This window comes from Manacus candei, unplaced genomic scaffold, assembly GCF_025592945.1.
Source record: "Manacus candei isolate 608988 ecotype Guabito, Panama unplaced genomic scaffold, ASM2559294v1 h1tg000060l, whole genome shotgun sequence".
Taxonomy (NCBI): domain Eukaryota; kingdom Metazoa; phylum Chordata; class Aves; order Passeriformes; family Pipridae; genus Manacus; species Manacus candei.
This window is the reverse complement of record NW_026138108.1, coordinates 4754966-4779733: the sequence shown is the minus strand read 5'-3', so window position 1 is coordinate 4779733 and position 24768 is coordinate 4754966. Positions and strand designations below refer to the sequence as shown.

Sequence of the window (24768 nt, the reverse complement as noted above, 5' to 3'; positions counted from 1 at the left end):
CATTTTTACTGTGTTTAGAGTGAAAGGGAATTCTCTTTGCAGATGGAGCGTAGGAATGGGAGCGTTGTGGTGTCTCTGCAAATGCCACATAGCCCTTCTGAAAGCCTGCACCTTCAACCATTCAAGACCTGCCATTTTTGTTTCCATACCATCCTCAGGGAGGAGGAAGAAACATATGGAAGCTACTGGTGCCTTCAGGGTGGTTTGGGAAGTTGGAGGATGCGGAGGATTATACAGGAATGCAAGCTCAACACCACGGAAATTCAAGAGGAACTCTGGCAGTGTGAATGGCATCACCCCAGATTTCTGAGACTTTTAGGAGCTGCTACTTGAAGGTCCTATCTTTGACATAGCCCCAAGGTCTGATCACTCCCCCTCCTCCTTCCATCAACACTCATGTCTTAAATGACAGCTAGGTGCAAGCACCTGCTGCTCCACAGAGTCCATTGGTTCCCAGGCTGGAAAGTAGTTGCCGGTTTTAGAGACACTTTAACCCTCTTTTTCCATTTGAGGTGTGTCCTCTCTTCACTTACACTTCTTTGTGGGTTTTTTTGTTTGTTTGTTTGTTTGTTGTTTTTTTAATTCCCATATTTAAAGCTGATGACTTTACTTGCTACACTAGCCATTCACCTGTTTCTGTGATTGAGGAATGGCTTAAACACTCTTTTGACATAGTCCCTTGAAAATGGGTTGCTTGGCTGCGGTCAATGAACATAGCATGGGAAAAATGCATTAATACTTTCACCGGTAACACTGAGGATGGTTATAAATAAACTCTTCATTACAGTATTTATATATTATTACATCATATAGCCACTTAAAACAGAAAGCAATTGGAGGTGCTGAATAATGTAAGGATAATCGTCTCTACATTAGTTCCACTGTCATTGGCATTATGTATTTCTTGGTGATATTGCCATGTTCACTGCTTCACCCAGTGTTGCGTGACATTGGTGGTGACGTTAGAGTATCAACGGGCCCTCTGCAAATGACATACAGTACTTTGCACGACACATGTAGCTTGGTATTATATAATAAAGGTGCTTCACTGGAGAATTTTGACAGTGCATGATCTTTTTCTGACTATTTCATTCAAAGTGTTCATTTTTCGAAGATTTTCTTTAAAACAGCCATCTAAACATGCCCATGGTGCAAGGCTCCAGCACCCTCATGCATGGAGAAGGAAGATTTGAGTCACAGTGGCCAACCATGCATCTTAGGAATCACCCAAAGTTGTGCTGATGAGGCATGTTGGGTCCCAGGTGTCTCCTGCCCACTCTGATGCCTTCTCCAGCCAGAGACATAGCCAACAGGAATGGTGAGGGCAGAAAACTTGAGATGCTCAGAGCCTGGCAAGAAGAATTTCAGTGGTGATACTCAAACTCATGTCATTTGAATCCAGTTGGGCATACAGAGGACTTCCTCCCAGAACAAATCAGATTACTTCAAAGTGTTATTAAATGATTCAGAAACATCATCATTTGAGGGGTTTTGGTGGGTTTTTTTGTTGTTGTTGTTTTTTTTCCTGTTTTTATTATTGTTGTTGCTGCTCTTCATCCTTTATCAGAGGAGTGGGGTGGCTGGATACATTGTGTGGCTGTGCTTAGACCATGACTGAGTAAGCTTACTTGCTGACTGCAGATTTGTTTCCTCAGTTTTGACATGCTTCCCCTTAAGGAAGTCCAACAAAACAACCCCCCTTTCTCTTTACTTCAATGCTTCACTGCTGGTTTTCATGGCAGGGATGCTCGTCTCAGTTACACTGTGGTCAGCAGTGTTCAGTGCCTCATTGATTGTCACTTGTCAAACGAGCTCCTGTGTGGCATAGAAGACCAAGTTCAGAGGAGGATCTCCTCCACCACAGTGCTTGGAAGGGGCTGCTCCCAAAAGAAGTCATTTCAGATGTTGAGAAATCGCATCTCTGAACCTTGTCCTCACATGACATATGACCAATTTCTGCACAAAGATCTGCAGTCGACTTTTATTACAGCTCTGATTTAGCTGCTTCTTTGATTTATCGCAACAATGCACATTCAATATCTTTCCTCTGATCTGGGGGCCAGAAATATAACTCTACTCATATGTTTGTATTCTCAGGACTTTGGATTTCACAGATTCAGAAACTCATTCATAGATTCACAGGATTTAAGGCCAGAAGGAACCATGAGAACATCTGGTATGACTTCCTATATTTCAAAGCCGTTCAGTTGCATCCAATTAGTCCAGTACCGAGCCCAGTAGCTTTGCTGCATCGTCCAGAAAAACATCTAGCTCCAGACATACAAAGATATGGAAATGTGAACACATCAGAAATTGGAGACTTATATCTTACTTGATTTTGAAGATGATATTAATTAAAAAATGTGCCTCATTTCTAATCCACTTTTTCACATTTAGTCATCAGTTTTACACTTTTCTCCACTTCATAACTGAGCGGCATTGCCTGGTATGCTACATTCTTCAAACTTTGGAGCTTGGGGGTTTTTTTTAACCCTGGCAACTGGAAAAAAAAAAGCTGATATATCAGAAGTATTTGTGAGTCAACTTTACTGCAGTTTCAGTTATTTAAAAACTTTTTGCACTATTGATTGCATTATTATTTGTTCTTAAATAATACAGAGAAAATGCACTTGGGATACTTAAAAAAATATTTTTCAAAATACTTTCATTTAGAAAAATGAACAGAAATTGAACTTCTTGATGCAAAAGCAGACTGATGTTTCTTGCTGAAACAAGGGCTGTGACCAACCTTGCCAAAGGACTTTTGAACATCTCACCTATCTCCCTGCACAGATGTGTTGTATGTTATTAATCTCTCCCCATTCCTTTTTGATATAGAGATGGAGATAGATCTGTGTTTCACACCATCAAGACATATTTTCCAGCTTTGAAATCATTTGTACAGTCTCACTCTACACCCTTTCTATTTTTCAGTAGCTATACCTTTTGCTGGGACTCCTGATCCTGAAGATCATGGCTGTATTTTGTCCTTCTGGCAATTTGTCAAGGACATACTTTTCTCACCATTGCAAATTTACACCAGAAGCTCCTAAGTTTTACTTAGTATTATCCTTCCTTACTCTTTTTGAGTGGGCAGAAATTTTAATGATACACAAATGGCCTTCTAAAAGAGGTCATTTCAATTTCATCTTCAGAACTCTGTGACTTTCTGCCCTCCATTCAAATGTCTTCGGTTTTCATTAATTTTAGTGTACTCAGTAAATAGCATTGGAAGGGCTGGGAAGAATCAGATACTTATCTCACATGGATTTCTCCATCTTTTGTAGTACATGAAATTTTAAAAAGCTGCTGTTTGGGCTAAGGAATGCAATAACTGAACACTGACAGGGAGAAATACCAGTGATGTCAATGGCAGGAATGTGGGTACCACCTAGCCACAGTGTTGCTAATACTTGTAGTTTTTACCTCTGGGCCTGAAGAGCTGCGTCATCTGTCCCACTGGAAGTCATGCTCTGAACTTGTTTTGGAGAGCTGGTGGGCGATTGTAAAGACTTACAGCTAAGGAATGTGGTTTTGTCTCATACAGTGCTGTTTAAAAGCATCCAGGCTGGGGTTCTTGGTCTCCCAGGAGCCACAGAGCGTGGAAGAGGAAGAAAATCATTAATATTGATAGTGCCAGCCTTGGAGGAGCACCCCGGGGCTCCATCTGAGCGCAACCCCAGCATGCAAAGCGTGGAGCAGACAAGAACACTGTCCCTTTGCTCGAGGACAACCATGAGACAGACGTACCTGAACACTTCAGGTGTGGCCAGTTACTCCCTGTTCGTAGGCAATTCTGGAGATGAGCTATCGCTGGACCCTTCTGCAGGGTCATTTCAGCAACTGATGGTATCCAAAAGGCTCTAAAAATTGAGTCTTTGCCTGAGAAAACATGCTGGTAGGAAGAGAGTCCTTGGTCAGAGGCAGACTGCCTGCTTGTAAAGAAGTAGAAGAATGTAAATTCTGTGGCAAAACCTGTCATTTCTGGAAAATTCTGACTTCCTTCTTTCTGGGCTTTTGTACTGATCCATCATTTACGAAATAGTTATGCATCCCATGTGACTGATATATGATCCCTGCATGGCTTGTACCAGTTTTACTGGCAAGGAGCTGTGGTACAAAAGAAAATTAGTGGAGCTGAAGGACTGAGCCACAGGGGAATTCTCTGGTAAAGGAAGGAGTTACTCTGCTTTCCTCTGGCCACACTTACACTCTTCCAGTCTCGCAACAGCCGTGGTAGATAATAGCCAAGCTGAGCAGAGCTGCGACCTGCTCCTGTGGATCTCCAAATGTCAAAAGCATTTTGGTGTGGGTGGGCAGGCTCAGTCTCTTCTTCATAAAAAAAACCCCAAAACCCACAAAAAACAAAACAATGACAAAAAAACTACTGCTGTGAGGGAGCCAAAGGTGATTTTGCTCTTCTTCTTGGCCCTCTTGCTGCTGCTGTGGGAATCCAGCAGTATTGTTTCCAGAAGGCTCAGTCTCTGTCACCCAAGTATTTGGCATGTTTGGGGACACCCTTACTACTTCCCTTTCCTCCCCTGCAGAAGAGTCCAACTCAGCTTTGACCGCAAAGCCCAGGAGGCCTTGGAGTTTGTCTGAAACAAAGGAAAAAGATTGCGAAAGGCAGTGGTGTCAAATAATGCTTCCATTTAGTAGGAATTTTGCTCCCCTTGCATTCCCAGGCAGCACCTGCTGTGTGAGGCTCTTGGCCAGCTCCTCTGAGCCTCTGTGGTAAAACAAACAAAAACAGCAGGGAAAAAAATTCCTCTTTATAACGCCTGTTATCCTCAGGCTACCTTCCAACACTGCCTCGCCTCCCCATGTCGACTGTACTCTCCAGGGAAACAGGCTACTACGGGGCCAGAAAGCCTTGTGCAAATGGGCAGTTGAGCAACGGAGGAAGAGACCCTGTCTTATTGAAAACAAGACTGTTTTCCTCCTCTTCCTTCACCTCTAAATGCAGAAGGGTCTTTATTGATGTTCCTGCCAAAAAAAAAAAAAAAAAAAAGGAAAAAACTGTCATGTTGTTACTTCCATAGCAAAAGCAATCAGAAATTATCCTGCATTAGTGGAAAATAGGGTTGGTTATCCACTGTTGCTTCTCACATCTTAGCATTTCAGGGTAGTTCTGCAGTTGTTTTCTGTTTTGGAGCATGGTGGAACTGGCTGTGCTGGAGGTTATTCATGTTTATCTGGTGTTTGGACCAAATGGCCCACCTGCATTTTACCTGCTCAGCCTACAGCTCTGCCACACCATCAGTGTTGCTGGTGGGGACTTGTGCAACCTTCAGGAACCAGAATAACCTCTCACAGAGGTTTAACAACACCTTTCTCTCCTCACACTCCCCCTGCTATCCCTGCCTGCTCTGCACTTGCTCAACTGAGGAAGGAAAAAGACTTTTAGGACCTTGTTTTTGATCCTACCTTTAGGCAACATCTTCCAGATAGCTTTCACTAGGCTAAATAGCCCTGTGTCTGATATGGACAGAGATTCAGAGGCTGTGATCCCCTGGCCTGACCTTCTTAGCACAGGCTATCAAATAACCACTGGCATCCAAAGCAGATGCAATGTGCCCATAACCCATGCTTTCTTCACCCATGCTGCCTTGATTTCACCTCAGACAAAGCTCCAAGTTAAGTGTTCTCAGTAAACTTTGGGTCTACTCTTTGGATAGTCTCCCTTCCTTCTCTCTTAATGCATACCTGATTGAGGGCAAAGAGAAAGCAAAGATGCAGAAAGATGAAGGTGTGCACTGAGAAAATCCAGACTTTGTCAAACTGATAGGAGAAGTGCACTAGACCTTCCACTCTCCTCATCAGAGCTTTCCCAAGGTGTGGGCCAACACCCATGCACAGCCCACCAGGATCACGTTCAGGACAGACAGCTCGGCTCCTTGTTAGGTTGGAAGTAGCGTTTTATCTCAGTGTGCCTGACAAGATGTCTCTGCACCCTTCAAAAGAAAAATGCTCTCCAAATGGCTCCCATTCCTTCTCTAGACTCCTATTCTGTGTTTGATGCCCCGTATGTCCTTTTTTTCAAAGGCGCTACTAAAACCACCACAGAAGAGACTGAGATGCCCCCTGGAGACTCTCCATAGCCTAAGAGTGAGGTTTTGCTTTACTGCCTGAAAGACTCTGCCTCAGGAGAGAGCTTCTGTTTGTGAACTTAGTACTGGCACTTACTGTGTGAGACACCACTCTTTTATTGCCCAAATCTAGCAGTGCTAATGACAGAGCCTCTCTGATGCAGTTATTCTCCACCAAGTTATTGACAGTTCTTCTGACCAAGTGCAGGTGCTCACTTTAGGATGATAGAAAACACTCTACAAACTTCTCTGTGTTGACTAGACCACCCATGAATATAACAGGAGTTTGGCTGCCCAGCTCATTTGTGAAGTGGAGGCTGCTGTAGTGAAGCAGGATGAGTAGAGGGTGCCTGATGTCAGGTCCCTCACTTCTGGGCTTGAATCGTAGTGAAAATTACTTCAAAGCCAGCACCAAACTGCAATCCTAAATTTTATACTTGGTAAGAACATCAGGAAGCGATGGTGAATGCCTGTGTAAATCCAGAATTGAACATTTGCCTGAAGCCATTGACATCAATGCCTTGACATTGATTTCAATGCCTTGACATTATTCCTGTGATATTTTGCTGGTACTACTTGCTCACATCTTGAAAGTCTCCTGCCTTGTAGCACAACCCTAGTAATTTTGGTGCACGTTGTATTGTTGACTTAGGAGTTTTAAACATCACTTCAATTTCTGTAGCAAAAAGCTTAACACTAGCATTAACACTGAAATTACCACAAGTACCACTGCTGCAGAAAGTCCCAAGCTACCTGCCGTAGTCCACTGCTCATGCTCACAGAGGTCAACATCCTGTCCTTAGCACATGTCCTCCAGCACAGGGATCTTCACTAAACAGCCATCCCTGTTTGTGATTCCTTCTTCTTACCGCCCTTGCTCCCTCTATACCCCTAAAACCAGGCACAGCACATTGGCTTTCCTCAGCGACTTTGCGATTTCAAGCTAGAGTCGCATTTAAGCAGCCAGAATGGTGCAAGGAGCCCGTATAATTACTGCTGGGATTGTGCTGCATAGGGCCCGTGTAACAAACTCGCCTCAAATAACCCAGCTTGAATGTCAGAGTCCGTGCTGTATTGTGTTTCACATTCTGGCTGTGGGAGCACTTCCCCAGCAGGAATCAGGGTAACAAATCCCTTACTCTCACAGGAGGGCCCCATAAAATGAATGATTCTGGATCTCACACTCTTGAGGAGGTCTCAGTTACTCCAGCAGTTGCTGCTCATAAGGGGAGCGACCATAGGGGACAGAGGGAGGGAAGGGTGGTTTGGCAAGCTTTGGTGTATCATCACCCCACTGTTAGAGTGGGAAGGAGCATCAGGGCTCTCCTCTCCCCTCCAATCTATACTTTTGCATAGATGTTAAATTAAAAAGAAGTCAAAAAACAAAGAGTAGATAAACCCTGAGGCTGAGATTGAATCAAATGTATCTGCTTGAAATCCTGCATGGCTGCTGGTGGCAAGAGGTTCCCATTTCCTCTCAGCTTAGACTTCCCTGTGAGCAGCACCCATGTATTTATGGGGTAGCATAAAATGAGATGTTTGCTCTCTGTGCACCAGGGCCAAAACCCTCTGCTTCCTCCTAGAGTAGCTTATGGCATCCCCTCCGCCAAGTCCTGTGGCTCAGCAGCCAACACAGCTGCCTCTCCATCCATGTCCGAAACCTGAACTCCCCCACTTCTCCTTGGGAGACAGAGATTGCTCCCTGAACTATCTCCAGTCTCTTGTTATCTTGCTTTCCTTGTCAGCCAGTGAACTGTGAAGCGACAGCGGAGAGAAAAATGAACTCTAACCTCATTTTCCCCCCCTACAATTAGCCAGAACTGTGCCTTTTATTTTTTTTTCCTCCCCACTTTTTAAATGATTAATAAGACAACTTGGTCCTTAGCTTCTGCAGTGAGGCGAGTGTGCTGACAAAGCACTGCGATGTCTCTTCCAGGTCACCCGGCAGCAGGCCATGTCTTTATGAAAACATAAAAATTGGAGGGACTATTTGAGGAATTTGTAGACTGAGACACAGGAATTTTGCCCTTCAGACCCTGGCAACTGCATTCTGCAGTGGTCTCTGAGGCCCAGCGACTGCCATGGAAAGGAGTAGCTGCTTAACAGCAACCTGCAAGCTCTGAAAAACAGATTTTTTTTCCCCTTCTTTTATTATGTTGCTTTGAAATATTCAGCCATTCCCCTTTGCCTGTTTCATGCGGTGACAGCCTCAGGGCATGCTGCAAGCTGGATCCAGTGGCAAAACACAGATCTGTAAACACCCTCAATGGCAACACACAAGGGGATCCTCACTCCTGCTCGCCCTTCACCTGAGCATCACTCATGTGTGCTCATCTGTCTCCTGGGTTTCCAAAGCTCCTACTGCAGTGGGGAGTAGGGAATTTAGGCCAGGTGGAGTCTATCCGCTTAAATCGTCCGTGTCTTTGTTATACCACCTGTTGCATTTGGAGACAGAAAAAGCCCCCGTGCACTCCCAGGCATTGACAAGGATGGAAGAACTCACACCACAGGGATGCTCCTGCAGGGTGGGCAGGCGGGGAAAAGGACCTTCACCAGCACAGGCATAAAAGGGCAAAGCACTGGAGAACAGTACTGGGGTGAACAATTCTGGATTGGCTTCTGGTTGACGGATTAACATCTCGTTTGGCTTACAGAAGGTAGTGCCTGCACTTCAGTCCTGTTAATTGGAGAGCATCACTAAAGGAGCTGCTTTTCACAGTACTCCCAGCAGACTCCTCTGTATCACTGGGGCTTGAGAAAGCCAATGACAGGCCAATCCATGCAATACTTTTAAGACATTTTAAAAGCAAACAAGTGTACCAGTGGAGTTGATCAAGCTGCAGGCTGCTGCCGAAAGGGTAGCGGGGTTAGAGCTTTTTTGAAAGCAGCCTTGGCACATTAGAGAAACAACTTGCTCCTAGCTACAGCTGTGGAGTGTAAACGATGTGATTCTTGCCATCTCCTTGTGTTCCAGTTGTGGGGTAGTTAGCCAGAAGAGGAGAGCATGCTGCTGGCTGAGGGACAGCAGTGGCACTGCCGGGGGGACTGTGAGAAGAGTAGAAGCCAGTGACTGAGTATGGAGTCTCCTCCAGAGCCATGAATGCAATGTCAAATCCTCTTGATACCATCCACATGGTTAAATGGATTTCAAAGCTGCAGCACTTGCCTGAAAGAAGCATATTCTGAAATCAAGGCTCTCATGGTTTCACCCAAAGACAATCTGCCCCATAGGCTTTTGGTGGCCTTGGTTTCATCTGTTCCATCCCTGACAAGGTCTGCATTAGCCCCTGCAGCCTCTCTTAACCTTTCTGCCCTTGACTCTGACCAGCTTCAAAGTGGAGCATTTCCCTGCTCTTTCCAGGAGGCCTCCCTGGCTCTTTCAATCTTTCTCAGAAGAGCTGTTATCTGTCCAGATGTTTGCGAGGGGGAGGACTCCAAGAGGAGCCTTCTTCATTACCTCCAACAAACATCCCCTATTTCTGGCAGATCCTTCCCACTCCTCCCACTGTGCAGCTGAGACAGGGAGAAGATGTCAAAATTTATGGGGCTGGTAGATATCGCCTTCGGTGTGGCCATGGAAAAGGAACAAAACAACAGTTGTTGCCCCTGGACAAGCTCTCTGATCTGCCAGAGATGTCCTGCTAGTTCATGTATGACATTTAATAATTAAAAACTCCCATACAATTGTTTAGCAAATGCTAGTTTTTAGTCGTCATTATGAACTTTTTTACTGTAGTACCTCCCAGGAGCAAGTCCAGTTGGGCTCCCATCATGCTACGCAATCTTCAAGCAGCCAGGGAGGCTGAATTCCTTTCTCTAGGAGTTGACAGTCCAAATAAACAAGGCAGACAAAGGAGAGGAGGGGAAACAGAAGCTCAGGGGAGGTGAAGTGAGTTGTCCGAGGTCACACAGCAGGTCAGTGCCAAAGCTGGGAGCAGAACCCATACTGCCAGCTCTTGCTCTCATGTCCTATCTCCCAGGGGAAGACTGGGCCAAAATAATTTATGAGGCAAAGAACTTCTATCACATTCCTCCTGGCACCATGAAGTTCTTCAGCTTGTGCAAATAAAGCACAGTCAGATAAAGAAGCAACTGGGCACCAGTTATATTTTGGTTTGCTAGGTCTCTGTTTCTTCATATGTTTCTTAATGTTATAAAAATTCTTTACCAGTTAAAGTGATCATCCGAATAGAAGTAACAGAGTCAAGGAAGAACATTGCTTTGGAGTGTTGATCTGCAGATCTGGATGGTGAAGATCAAGGTTGGATGGTACCTGTGGGAAGAAAGATGCTGACCTCCAGCCCATAATCCAGCATGGTTTGGAGATGAGATCCTCTCCTGCTGCACAGTGGCACTGACACTGTGGTCAAGTGCCAACAAACAATCTGGGCAGCTGCAGGGAGAGAGAAGAGAGAAAGAGCAGTGGGCTGAGATGAGGTAAGGAAACAGCCATGTTCCATCATGATTTTTCTATGAAGGAAGATAAAGAAGCTGATGAGGCTCCAATGAAGCATCTTCTGTGAGTGCAACCATGCAATGGACCATCTTGATCTGGTTTCAGAGCATGATGGAGGTGATGTGGCTGCTGTTTGTGGAGAGATGGTAATCTTGAGACTCACCGTATCTCCCCTGAGAAGTAGGAAAAACCAGCAAGGAAGCTAAGCAGCACCCTTAAGGACTCACCTCTTCTTTGTCTGAGACAGAGATGTGGAATCTGGTGCTCTCTCAATCCCACTGGAGGCATCACTACTTTCAGGTTCCATAATTGATCTTTCATCTCTTTCTCAGGAAACAGAGGGTCCTGCTGTATGTAGAGCACATCCAGGTGCATGTACTTCACCATCAAAATGGTATCTGCCAGCTCTCTCTTTACTCCTTTTGGTTGACAGCTCTGGCTGGTTTGTTCTTATGCTCTTATGGTAGGGAGGGAGGGAGGGAGGGATGGCTGGAGTCTGGACTAGGACATCTGACATGCATAGGAGAGGCTATCAAGCTCAGATTCAAGCCCTGAAGTTCCTGTCTTCCCTGTGCTATGAAGCAATAATCTTGAAATTAAACTGCCCTTTTACCCCAGCAGTGTCATCCTATAGTGAACACAATTCTGAGAAGCACTGTGGCATCACAAGCTTGGGAAGCTGGAGAAGTGACTATTCTTGTTTTTGCAGTTGATTAAATGATCTTTCATTAACAGACGTTAAACGTAAGAATGTTCACCACCACTTCCCTCTTCCTCCTCAGTTAATTTTCTTGCAGTGTAAGGAGGGCCTTATTTCAAAGGCAGGGTTAGGTAGGTGGAAGCTGCTCAAGCCATCCTGGCTGGCTGAAATGTCGCTGGCTGAAATGTCACTGGCTGACTTTTTTAATTGTATGCAAAAGGGTCATTATCTCCTGCATAATGTTTTGTTGCTCACATGCTTGAATGATGTAAGGACATGTGTCACCCATGTACTGGATGATTCTGATGCCCTCATAACTCCCTCGGCTATTCCAGGCTGAGGCAATTTTCAGGGCTGGACGAGGACCACAGCAGCATCTGCAGGAGGATATGGTAGTGGATCAGCACTGGAATAGGAAAGACAGCCCAAGAGACATACTGGATGTCTTTGCATGGAAGAGCAGATAAAGGAGCAAGAAGTAAAAACAAAATAAAACACAAAAAAAAGGAATCATAAAGCTATTTAAGTAGCATGGCAGCTTAAAAATTCACTCCCAGAAAGTCTCAGTGTTGTCCCTGAGGTCAAGTTATTGAGTACCATATCTTATTGAGGGGTTATCACAAGTGTCCAACATCACCTCACCTCTGGCAAAGCTCTTCACAAAACCTCTGCGTGCTGCCAAATACAGGCAGTGAAAACTGGCAAGATCTGCTCTTTCTGTCCTACATCAGGCTTTGCAATGGTGTCATCAGTGTGGACACCCAATGAAAAATGCTGTACCTTTGATGCTGGTGTCACCAAACTCAACAGAGAGACTTTTGACTGATCACTTGTGAATGAGAGCACTTGAAGCTGCTGGGCTGACATCTGCTCAAATCTTGCCCAAATGTTTTTTTGGCCTGTAAATGATAAGAGTTAACCAGAATCAGAAAGACCGGTTTCATCAGGGTCAGAAAATAGTGCAAGACAGAATTCCTCGAGGTATTTTGTTGCTTCTACCTCCAGGCAAAACCCAAAGATAGCAGAGAAATGTGAAAGTTGAAAAAAATATTGACTGAACTTTTCAAACTTGGAAGGGTCAAGTATAGTTTGGTTCAAGTCTCAGGTGCAGGTTAAGTATGGGTCTTGATCTACTGGAGGAGGTTCATCCCTTGTTCAAACATAATATCATGGCCACTGGGCAGGAGAGACAGTAAGGAAATGGACTCAGTTTAAAACTTATTGATCATCTGATTGCAACAGGAAATATATGTGGTTTAGCAAATCTGTCACTCTCAGCAGTTTCAGTTCAGTAAAGAGCTGAGACATGAGTGGTTGAGCAGGGACATGAGTTACCTGCCCACAGCCCTGTGACCAGGTAAAGCCCCCATGACTCCAGCTGTGCCCTGCAAGGCCATGAGGCCAGCACAGCTTCAACCTCTCCCATGCAAGAAAGGCAGGAGTCTAAGGCCTAAGGTCTAAGGCTGCTGTGAGATTAGAGGTGTACTAGAAGGACTCCATGGTGACCCACCTGCCATGCCAACAAATCCTCAACTCAATCTTCTGTGCTGCCAACAGTTTTTTGTGTGACTTTGTGCAAGTTAGTCAGGTCTCATTATTTTAAGAAGTCATCAGGACACCATGGAGATAAAAAAGCAGAAAACTGAGGCTCTGTGATGCTGTGGAGATGAGGGAAAGATATCACATAAGTACAAATACACATTCACCTGTCTCAAGACAAGGTTAACGACTCTGCTTATTCACGTACTTCTGAATTCAAATAAATGTCCCCCAACAGGAAAGAAAATGACACAGGTAACCTGAGCTGCTGTTCAACTGGGTTTCTTGCAGAACACAAGCAGGTCTTTGGTGTTGGTTTCCCTCCATTCTTCACTCTCCCTCCCACTTGAAAGAGTTGGAATTGGCAAGAAAGAGTAAACAATGACACAGATAGTGTTTAACCATTAATAAGGGTGGACAATGGTTAGGGAAGTAGCTAAGGACCCTCGTTATAGCTAATCAGCTGTCTTCTTGTCTCTGTCTTATTGAGTTTGGGGTTTTTTTCTTTTTGCAAGCTGGCCCTGGTTAAAGTCTTTTCAGGAGTTAATGAGCTAGAGGAGAGTCATCTTCCCCACGGGCATGTTTCAAGCCTATGGTTTTTGAAGGTTTTCTTGGCCATTATGTGCACGAGCATGGCTGTGGTCAGGGTTGTAAATGCTGGCTCTCTGCTAAAGGGCTGCACAGCTTGGTACAACCGTGCCTCTTCTCTCAGCAGGGTCTCGAGGAAGAGCCTGCCTTAGATCTAGGCCAAAACAACCGGTGTTTGGGCAAAGGCACTGTCTGATCCTACACAACACCAGCTTCAGCTGTCAACAGAAAGAGATATCTCAGGGCTACTGTAATGTACATCCAGCTGCCACAGCTGAACTCAGTTGAGGGCTGTTGGGGACACAGGCACGTTGTAGCCTTACCTCCAATCCTTTACCTTCACCTGGATCAGTCCCCCTGGGGAAAAGGAGTCAGAAAACCCACAGCAGAGCAATGGCTGATCCTTTGGCTGCCTGGCCATGGCCACACAGGCAGGAGGACAGTCAGCAAAACTGCTCACAGCAAAACCATCCCTGGGACTTCCCTCATTTCTCAAAGAAACTTGTTCAGAAATATTCCAGGGTTTATACAGTAACACTCAGCACTAAAACCTGGACTTATTCTTCAGCCACCTGTTTAGGAACCTCAGCCTGTTAGTAAAAGAAAAATAAATAAGGTACTCTGAGGTGTTTTTGAATTGCATGAGACTTGATAGTTGCTACATAACAAGAGAAGAGAGATTTTTGAATGAATTGATTTTTTTTTAAAAAGGGAAATTTAAAAAAAGTGCCACAATAGCTAACACTTGTCAAAGAGAAGGGGTAGGGGGAGAGAGGCTGGCAACTCTTTTTGGGTTGGCACTAGAAATTAGCATTTTGGGGAGGGGTCAAATTTGTGGAGAGAGAAGTGACTTTAACCAGCTGGAGTCTACTGCCTCTCTGCCTCTTGAGTAACAAGCATGCAGCTTTGAAGACTGATAAAAACAAGTTTTCACTGAAGTCAGCACTCCCAAGCTCATGCAAAGATAAAAGAGGGAACTTCAGGCCAGTTTTTGCTTCTTCTACCAGCAAGGCCACCAGCTGAATCCTGACCTCAGCATGTTTTTGGTAGGTACAGTTTAAAAGCAGGAAGGACAAGCCTAGGAATATGAATGCACCAAGAGTCACCTGAATCCTCAGATATGAACTGAAGCTCATAATCAGCCATTTCAGAAATTCCAGCAGAGTTCAGAGCTCTGACATGGTCCATATAGTTTAGAAACTTAAACAAACATCCTGATTTCTGAATTGCATAGAAGACTGGAAGCAGCCTCACTTCCTGCTCAGATACCCATGTGAGACTTGTATTATTGCCAGGTAGAGAAAAAAAACTACCTTGATTTAACCTATAAGCAGTGTGCAACCTGGGAAAGGAAGGAGTCATTCAAAGGACACGTATCTGGGAGGTGAGGCAGTTTTGATGAGGTCCCCTGTATTGATTCTGATCTGCCGTGAGGGATGCTTCAGGTACTGGCCAAAACGCTTTGCAATGAGAATTGATTTCCAAATTTTTGAAAATTTTGTTCCCAGCTTTTCTGTGAGCCACAAATCTACTCTTACTCTTGTCAGTGTTGCTGCACATGGTTGTTTCCCAGTGAAGTGACGGAACTTGTGAAGTTGTGCATAAAATGCAGAGGGTCTGATAGGAATAATCCCAAATTGGTCTCAGAAAGAAGAAGAGTAAACAAGCCATACTACACTGATGGACTGGTAGTCTTGTTTTCTCAGAGCCTCACACAAAACACTTAAGATACCTGCAAAACTAGAAGAGAACACTCAGAGGATTTATTAATACAGAAAACAGTTTCAAGATGTACTCCCTCACTACCACCCCAAAATATGATTGTATTTTAAAAACATCACTAGGGAGACAGTCTTTATGCCTTGTGTAAAATCTAGCATTTCCGAAGTGCATCTGAAAACATGTCTTTTTTTTGTCTCACACAGGTCTCAGCCTGCTAATCAGCTGGATATTAAGATGAGAAGAGCTGTAGCTCTGGTCCAGTTTGTGCATGCATTGCTACAAACCACAGCGTGAGGGCAAAGAGTCTTGATGCATGGTGAATAGCCAATAGACTAAGTGGGAAAGTGTTTCCCCATCATGTGGAAATTTCCAGAATATCAGAACTGGGTTTTTTCTCTTTTCTGAATGGGGGTAGAGCCAGAACTTCAAAAATTTTATCAAAATTTTAGTTACTATGAATATATACAGAGAAGATCAGTGGCAACAAAACTTTTCAGTATTGGCCTTTCTCAACTTTTTTTACTCCACGTTCACTATATTCATAATACTATTACTGAATCTAAAATATTTCTGTGCAGGATTCCCTGCTGAAACTACTGACAAGAGACAAGAGGCTATTTGCATCTGCTGATATCAAAACAATTTTTTTTTCCACAGGTAACTTTGCTTTGGAGGAAGTGGTATTTCCAAGTTAAAAAACTGAAACTCTTTCTAAGGAAAACTCCTGACCACACTGAAGAATGAGATCAAACAAGAGCCCTGTATCTTGCACACTGAATTAGTCTGCTAAGGTTTGCTTTAACATACTCTCCTGGGCAGGAGTAGCTCAGATTGGCTGTAGAGGAGCCACTCACTGCACCTTATCACCATCCCTGTGACTTATCTCAGGGAACTGGGACCCATTTATCTGCCAGAGCAGACAGGTTTTGTGCTGCAGAGGGGAAGGCACATGCAAAACAGAAGGCATATGCCAGCACCTTCAGATGTGGCTCTGTGTGCACCTAGCAGGGCTGTGCCACAGCTTTGCCATGCATTGGATCTGCCCCTCAGCAGACCTTCTGGCTTCCTGGTAAGTCCTTGCAGGTGCCTCCCTCTCTACACCAGTGTGCCCAGGGAGACTTCCACTTGCTCTCTCCCTCCATTGGCTGTCCTTTGAAACATGGAGAAGGAGCTGGGGAATGTGCTGAAATATGTCTTTCCCAAACCACAATGTTTGCTGCTGCCGTTTGGTCCTATCTGATTAAACACAAACAGCAAGACCTGCTCCACTTGCTTCCTCCCTCTGACAGGGGAATGAGCTCAGCACACCCTGGAGTCTCAGCCAAATCCCGCAGGGTAATATAATTGCATTCCTGCTCCATCTGCCTCAGTTACCCCACTTGGACATGTTATATCTCCGTGCTTCCTGTTGTGGCATCCTCGGCATTCCCCACCACACTCCCCACCCCGTTGCTCCTCCCTAGATTTCACTGCACAGGACTCACTGCTGGTGCACATGCAAGCTGTCAGAGGCAGTGGGATACATTCCTGGGGTAGACAGGTAAAAGCTTGTTCAGATCTATTAAACTCGGGACTTCTCAATCATGGTGTATCTGGGGACACGAGCATGTTTGATTCTTGCCTTGACACCATATTGAGAGAAGGAGACCATGGGGGAGTCTAGATTTAGTGTTGATATTAGGGGATTGATGTGATCTACCAAGTAGGCAATTCCCTCCTCATGAAGTTTGCTACTGAAGTTTAGTGAGTTTTAGAAAAAGCACAAAACTCATGAGTGCTGAAAGCCACCGTAAAAACACCTCCTAATGAGCAAATTAACAGCACATTCCCAGACCTCATCAGCCAGGGTTCTGCATGAGACCCTAAATGATGGGAAAATCTATTTTAAGAATGTTTAGGGAACTTCTCAGGATGTGATAATTTTTTAATTTATTTTTTGGTGCACTGAATATAATATTTGTGCACTGCTGCAAGTAAAGCCTCTGTTCAGTACCCAGATGCAGACACACAGTGCACTGAAAGATGGTGAGTAGGGGTCTCTGGGGAAGTGTAAGAGATTAAACTCCCTGTGGAAGCATCCACTTTCAGCCAATATCAGTGTTTTGCTTCATAGGTGAAAATATATTAAATACAAAAGGCTTGATTTTCCATGTCTAACTGATCTGTACTCTTGTCCATTTAAACATGTGGGTGAACAAGTGAGCAATTCATGAGTGGTTGGACTAAGAGGCAGGAAATTATGCAAATAAGGACACTGGACAGAGTAAAAAGAATACCATCAATTATATCATAGATATAATTGTGATATCATTGCCTGTCTTGCTGAAAATGTCACATACATAAAATATATTATTACTTACTTGCAAACTGTCAAATGTTATTTTCCATTAGAATTTTCAAATGTCTTCAGATCTGTCTGCAAAATTTTCATCAGTTGTTGGCTTTTTTCTTGTGTGGTTGCATCTGGTCCTGGGGCTGCATCCTGCAGGCAGGGCTGAGTTTGTGGATGAGCAGCCTGTCTCCTTATCCCCTCTCATCCCCACAGAGGACTCTGGCCCTGTTTTTGTGCTGCACAGATGCTGGGAGGTGTAGTGACAATGCCTTAGCCTGGAAACCAGCGGGACTATGCTGTGTTGCAGCCACAGGGATACTTCTTGGACTGTCTTCCATCATGAAAAGCTAGAAAATGGATATAAAAAGTGGAGAAACAGTCACATGAAGTGGGGAGAGAAGGTATGGCTTAAACAAAGAAGGTTCAGCCCTAGCTACCATGGACATTTCTGAAGGTAGAAGGGGATAGACACATGGAAATCACCATAAATATTGGGCAGAAAGAAGGGAGACTCCATTGTTTGGCTTCTCTTCCTGCTCATCCTGCTCTTGTTTGTACAGTCCCCGTAATGACACACCTATCTTGGCCTGCTGGACTTTAGACTCGGGGGGGGGTGTGTGTTTTGGGCACTGACTTCAGAGCCCAAAATTAGAAAGAGGATGAAAAGAAATCATTCTTCCAACACAGCTTAGCTGGAACGAAAGCATTTCTGCTACCCTGCCTGACCCCCTGGATGGAGGAAGCACCCATCAGGTTGCAGCCCCCCTGCCCAAGCACACAGCCAGTCTCTCCTCACCAAGGACAGCAATTAATTATCGCTTATATGGCAGTGCAGAGATCCAATCCCACCACACATGCTGGAAGAAGCAGATCCCAGCCCTGCTCCTGGCCATGCAGAGCAGCTGGGAGACCTGAAAAGAAAAAGCAAGCAAGCTAGAGGTAGGCAGAATAACCTGTTCCCAAAACCACTGTGAGATGCTCAGCCTAAGGAATGTGCAAGCTTTAACAGTCCCAGAGCTGTAAAGCACTGGAGAGGAATGCCTTACCTAGGCTATGGGTTCTCCAGGTCAGTGGTGCTGCCCCAGCACAGCCCTGCCACAGATGAGAGCTGACTACAGGGAACTCCACAATGGGTGAGGGGAATATTTGGGAGGCTAGGGGACCTGGGAGAAACTTCTGACTAGCTGTCAGGCATTAAGAGTGGCAGAAATGATTGCTCAGAACTTCATTCATACCTTAAAAGTGTTATGGTGTTTGAGCCGATCATCAGCCAGCAAGAAGCTGTGCCAAAAGCTGAGACAGAAGAGGGGATATTTGTGTAAGGAAAGAGTGAAAGACATGAGTCTGTCTGTCCCATCTACCACTTCCAAATGACCTGTTTCACAGGCACCTGCAGTATTCACCAAAACCTCCTGGGAATCGGTCACCCTAGACAGCTCCAGCATTTCTGTTCCCAGCCCTAGGCATGCCAACTCCATCTTCACTGGGGCAACTTCTCAGCACATGCTCCATATCCAGTGCTGACCACCCTAGGATGGGGGTGGTAGTTTGGATTTACCAAACCCAATGCTACGTGTCTCTTGCATGTGCTCATCTCTGGGGCTTCACATGCCATTTGTTGCTCCAGAATGTGCCAATTCTGGCAGTTCCTTGCTAATAACATACCCTTGGTCTCTGAACTTAAGCAGCTACTTCATTTAGGAATGGGGAAGGCTTTTGGTTACTGAAGTCTGTTGTACCAAAAGGAGAGGATCACTTTCTTTAGTCAGCACTTGAATAATCCCAGGCAAGTGGAGCCCAGGCTTGGCAGCAAGACCTCAGAGGCAGGATCTCAGTAAAAGAAAATGTGAAAGTGTCCTCCAGCCCCATTGCACGGAGCAGAAATAGTGGGATGAGTCTTTCATGAGCCCTTGAGTGAGCATCCTCACTGTCACCTTTGAACCTGGCCAGTTTGGCAGCTGAGGAAATAACTGCAAGGCTGTGGTTATTACAAATCTTGCAAGATATGTGTAATGGCCCAATTAGCCTTACCACAGGAGTCTTTGAAAATATCAGGCAGTGCAGACATGATGCCAGCTTTACTTTAAACTGAAGTGTATACTGAATATCTGTGACATGAACAGAAGCATCAGGATACCAGGAAGGCAATGTCAAGCCCTCACAGATTAGGGAATTAGAGAAATGAGATGTATGTTGCATATCCCTTGTTTCAATTTACCAAGTGCAACACATGAGACATTCGATGTGCAGAGGTTGTCAGCCTTTGGGACTGGAGCTGTGGCCAGAGAGAACCATGCTGAAGATGCATAAAGAGCTAGAAAAAAGCTAATCAGGAAAATTGAAAATTATGTGGTTTGTGCTAGGTATCACAATGAATGGTTGCACTTTGCTGATAATCTCTTGGTGCCTTATTTCCTCCACTAAGAAATTAGGATGATGGTTTGCTCTTATCTCACAGGTGTATTCATTAAAGTCTGGGTAATATTTGTAAAGGATGCAGACACTAGGATGAGACCCTCACAGAAACCCCCAGAAACGAAAGCCTAAGTTAGGACAATATTTTCTAAGTGGGAGACATCCATCTTGTGACAATGTTTAGTTACTGTGACTTTTATCTCTGCCATGCCCGTCAAGCCACTAAATCATTGCATTTGATGGATGCTGGGGCAGCATGGTCACAATTGCTCATTGTCAGGCTGATAAAAAGGTCACAGCTTTGGATCAAAATCCAAAATAGTCCCTGTCACGTCTCTCAGAACAATAAATTTACCAATTTAGCTTTGGTGTTGGGTAGTACTGGTGTCACCTTTATCTGTTTCTCCTGAGAAAATAAACACAGCATCACCATCCCCATAGCACCATAGTAATGCTGCGACATGCTGTTAATCCTCACAGCATAAAGCAAAGGTTTTGGGGGAATGTGAGGGAGGGCATGAGTTTGTGGGATGACTCAAAGGCTCTGCAACATCTCCCTTGCCAGACTAGAGACGGATTCATGGAAGTGGCTGAGCTTTGTGAGAGGTGATGATGCGGGTGAATCAGACCCTGGATGCTCACTGGAGCCTGCCACAGCTGTGGCTCAGTGGCAAGGACACTCGTATTGAAATGACAGAAAAAAAGGGATCACCATACTGTGGCTCATGCTTATTCCCTTAAAAATTAGTATACAGTTTCAAGCATTATAATAATGCTAGTTAGTTCAGGAAATGCTAGATAGTTCAAGAAAGATGCAAGAAGTATGCACAGATAAACTATCTCTGATCCTAGCTCTTTATACCAAAATGTAATTTTTTTAAAATTCTCTCCCAGCTTTGGTTAACATGTGCTACCATGAGGTTGTTGACACCACTGTTTCGTACACACCCCCTCCCCCTCCATTTCCTTTTGAGTTCAGGTGGAGCCCAAGGTGATCACTGAACCAAACCACATGACACATCCAGAGTGGAGATGGACAGAGAGGGATGAGAATGAAGCCAGAGAAGGAGTGGATAAGATGGGGGACATGTGAGACTGGGGCCTATGAGAAGGTATGAGCATGGCAGAGATGGAGGAAGCACTGTGGACTTTATTCTCTGGCTGAAGGAACATCAACATTGAAATCTATGCTTGGATCTGGATTTGTTGACACAAAATCCACTGCCCAAACGTGGGGGGTTGGAAGCAGTTTACCTGCTACATTCCCAGTGCTATCTCAGGAACATAACTCCACGGGCTGGAGCAGTTGTAGTATATCTGCCTGTCTCTTATCTAATGTGTAACCTCCTGGATTGAAGACATAATGTACTGTCTATCCTTTCTGTGATAAAAATAAAGCATATAAAACACACATACACACACAGACACACAGAGTCCCTGGCCAAAAATTCCCTTAGGAGAACATACTGTGACTAGATAAGAAGGTACTAGCTGGCACGTAGTTACCTCTTCACTTCCTAACTGGGACACTCAGGGAAGGGTGGAGTTGGTGCTGATGAGGGGCCATAGTATAAGGGGGACAAAGAGATGTCATGGGATGGATAGAGAGGAAAAAAAAAGGACAGTAGAGAACATAGTGAGATAAAAAAGGGCCATAAAGAACGGCTCAAGGAAAAAGAAGTCAAAAGCAGACTGGACATTTTCCAGGCTTTCACAACCTCTCCGGCCAGCTGTAAAATCTGAGCATTTTTGGTCCATGGGCAGAAAGCCCTGCTAGTGCTGTCTTGAGGGACCAAACAGGGGGTCTTTGGGGCTCAGAGCATCAAATTCTGTATGAGATAAAACCAGGCCCTGGAAAACTCCTAGAGGGTTGGCACATGTGTTATGCATACACCTTGTGTAGTTGGTGCTCTACACAGTGCACCCCTTGAAGCTCAGCCTTCCTAGTGGGAGCAATCTGGTCTCTTCTGGGAGCTGATTTTTCCATGTCTCCTTTGCTATTGATTCCCTTCAGTGGTCCTGGGCAAATTTGTAGGTGATGTCTTCTGCTGAATGGCAGGTGTGACTTGCATCATCTCCTGGGCATATGAGTAGGCTCTGCTGCCAGGTCCTGAGAGCTGTGTCCAACACATCAGAGGCTGGTGGGATTTGGGAAACACTGAAGGAAAGAGAGCTGTGAAGGAAAGGTGGAAGTGAAAGAGAAGGAAAACTAGGATGTTTATGAAATAACTTTGCTGGAGCTCCCAAGCCCAGTCCTGCCAAGGATGCATTTTACAGGTGTACACACAGTTCAGCTGGCTGGAGGATGGCAGCAGCCCAAAAGATCACCAACTGTGGGCATGGCTATTTGGAAACATAGCCAAAATGTTTGGAAACATTTTCACAACTAACTGGCTTAGACAATGGGGTAAAACATGCATTTCCCAGAAGAGGGCATCTCATTTTAACTTTGATTGATGGGCTCGAGTCCTGAGTTAGAATGAAAAGAAAGCCCACATACTTCAGAAGAACTTAAATCGTCTTTTTCCACTGATGTCTCTGTGGTATTTTTAAGAAAAAGTTAACTCAAATTTTAAGAACTGTGCTAGGATGAAATAGGAAAACATTTGGTTCTGAAAATGTCAATATTACATATTTGGATATTTTCTGCATGTGTTTTTTTAAACAAATAAAACAAAACATTGAAATTTATACTAGCTTTGCTAAAAATGCCAGTTCCATCAAAATGACATTTTGCAATGAGAAATTTATGCTTCTCCCACTTTTTGCTGACTGCTTGCACTTTCTTCAGAAAAAGTGTTTGTCTGGGTTATACTGGGAACAAACACTTTGTGTGCATCCAGGGGGGTTTGCACGTGCAAAAACCCCTTTGGTTGTTGGTGCCTGCATGGGAATGCACATATCAGGTAAATACAGCTCCTGCTCATGGAGCCTTCACCCGCAGCTTGCTTGGATTGAGTGAAGGAGCTTGCAGCCATCTCATGAAATAAATTCAAGAATTCTCTGCCTCAGACATGTGGATCAGCCTTCTTGGGCAGGAGATGCAGCCCTTTACACCTGTGCTGCCAAATCCAGCACTGGTGCCAGCCAGGCCCTGCTGCTGCCCTGTAATAAAGCCACTTGGCCTGTGGCCCCTTGGCAGGGCCAAATCTGCACTCGCTCTGGGCATTCCAGCAGGAGACTGTGAGAAAGGACGACTCGAGAGCCATCATAAACATAGGTTGCACTGTGAGCACCAGTCAGCCTTCAGACCATTTGAGTTAGTGAGGCTTCCCCTGGGAGCTCTTAGTCCTGGCTAACTTGAGGCAGGACCAATTAGAGCAGGGAGTAAATACACTTAGCATGCTCAGGAAAATACATCTAAAGCTGTTTATACACATTCCTTTGGACCAGTCAGCAACAAAAATGTCCTTACAGCTGTTTCCTCCTTTCCTTCTTCCCTCTCTCTCTGTGCCGCTTCAAAAATAAAACTCGCTGGCCTCACCTAACCCTTGCTGGGTTTACTCCTACTCACTCCCAAGTCCACCAGGTCTTACGTGCCACCAGCCCCTCAACTGGTAAGCTCCCCGCAGACTTCCAACTGTGGCATTTTTCTGGCTCCCCTCAACGGTTTTGTAAAGTAATAGGAGCCAAGAGGAAAGAGGTTTGCATGTTTCCTTATAACTGAGGAACTGGTACTGTGTACCAAGTCACCTTCATCACCTCCGGCCACCTTCGTCATCAGGTTGGGGCTTTGCGTACAAAGCGCACTTACTCGGTACTAATGGCCCACTGACAGCCACTGCCAAAGCAGTGGGGGACCACTGTCTAACAAGGATGAGGTGATGGTGCCGTGGCCACAGGGACATTTTTCAGGGAACAGGGAACCAGGATCTCATGTCCCAGACCACTGCCCTACCCACAGGGTCATTCTTCTCCCTCACTGATATCACGCTTGATTCAATCCGTGTGTTTCATGATCGGTCATGTTAACTACGTGGCACTTTTCCTGTTTTCCGGGTGGGGGACTGAGACTTTTGTAAGGGAACTCCAGCTGAATGACGAGGTTATGCAACATAAATAGGGTTTGATCATAAAGCAAAATCTTCCCATTAAGTCTCACAGTGAACCAAGACTTTATTTCATCAGAAAAGTGAGGTACTTTGGACTTAATATCAGAAGGATTTTCTCTTCAAAGCCAAGATAAAACCTGAATATGACTAAATTCTCTAGGAAAAATAAAAAAAAAATTAAATCTGGACAAGATCAGTTGAAATTATTTACTTTATATTTTATATTACGTGTTGTACCACATTCTAAAATATTATTCCAGGGTTTTAAAAATAGCACTTTTCATCCTAAAAATGTCTCAAGACATTTGGAGTTTTGACAGAACTGTATTCTCCAAAGGAAACCCCATTCTTCCTGTGTTTGCCCTACCAGCTATTTGGCGATTTCATATGTAATACAGCTAAGGAGTGAAGCACCAACTGCCCCAGCCAACCACCCACAAATCAAAACTAATTATTGTATTCTCTTCCCAGTGACAGAGACATGGACACGTGAGACTAGAAGATGTCCACATAGGAAGAAACAAATTGTAATTAGATCAAGGTCTTTGCCAAGAGAATTTAAGCCGCACAATTACACCTGTCTTCCAAACAAAAAACATTCCCTCTGAAACAATGCTTGAAGGCCATCTAGATGATCAGACAGCCAGCAGATTCCATCAAGAAAAAAGACCATTTTTATATGTGTCAAGTCAACCAGCAATGCAGCACAATGATGTGTCCTAAAGAGGTGGAAAGAGTTAACCAACACTGCCCAGAAAAGCAGATGGCAACGTTTGGCACAGCAAGACTTGTAGCCATCCTGCAGAAGCACCTTTGTGATAGGAAAACTATTCAGTCGGTATTGAACATAAGCAAAGGAAAAAGAGCAGTCTTGC

The 24768-nt window shown here is 44.6% G+C and overlaps 1 protein-coding gene and 2 long non-coding RNA genes across 3 annotated transcripts in view; 1 reads left to right on the top strand and 2 right to left on the bottom strand.

Annotated features, from left to right (window-relative positions):
• IGF2 (insulin like growth factor 2) overlaps window positions 1-24768 on the top strand; it is a 171660-nt gene that overhangs the window by 58272 nt on the left and 88620 nt on the right. The gene's annotated exons all lie outside the window — the stretch shown is intronic.
• LOC127478427 (uncharacterized) lies at window positions 759-4439 on the bottom strand. The gene is made up of 2 exons (XR_007907225.1): window positions 3427-4439; window positions 759-2267 (listed from the first exon to the last, which is right to left on the bottom strand). It is a non-coding gene; the product is annotated as an uncharacterized LOC127478427 (long non-coding RNA).
• On the bottom strand, window positions 11633-13145 carry LOC127478429 (uncharacterized). Its single transcript, XR_007907227.1, has 3 exons — window positions 13038-13145; window positions 12756-12903; window positions 11633-12144 (listed from the first exon to the last, which is right to left on the bottom strand). It is a non-coding gene; the product is annotated as an uncharacterized LOC127478429 (long non-coding RNA).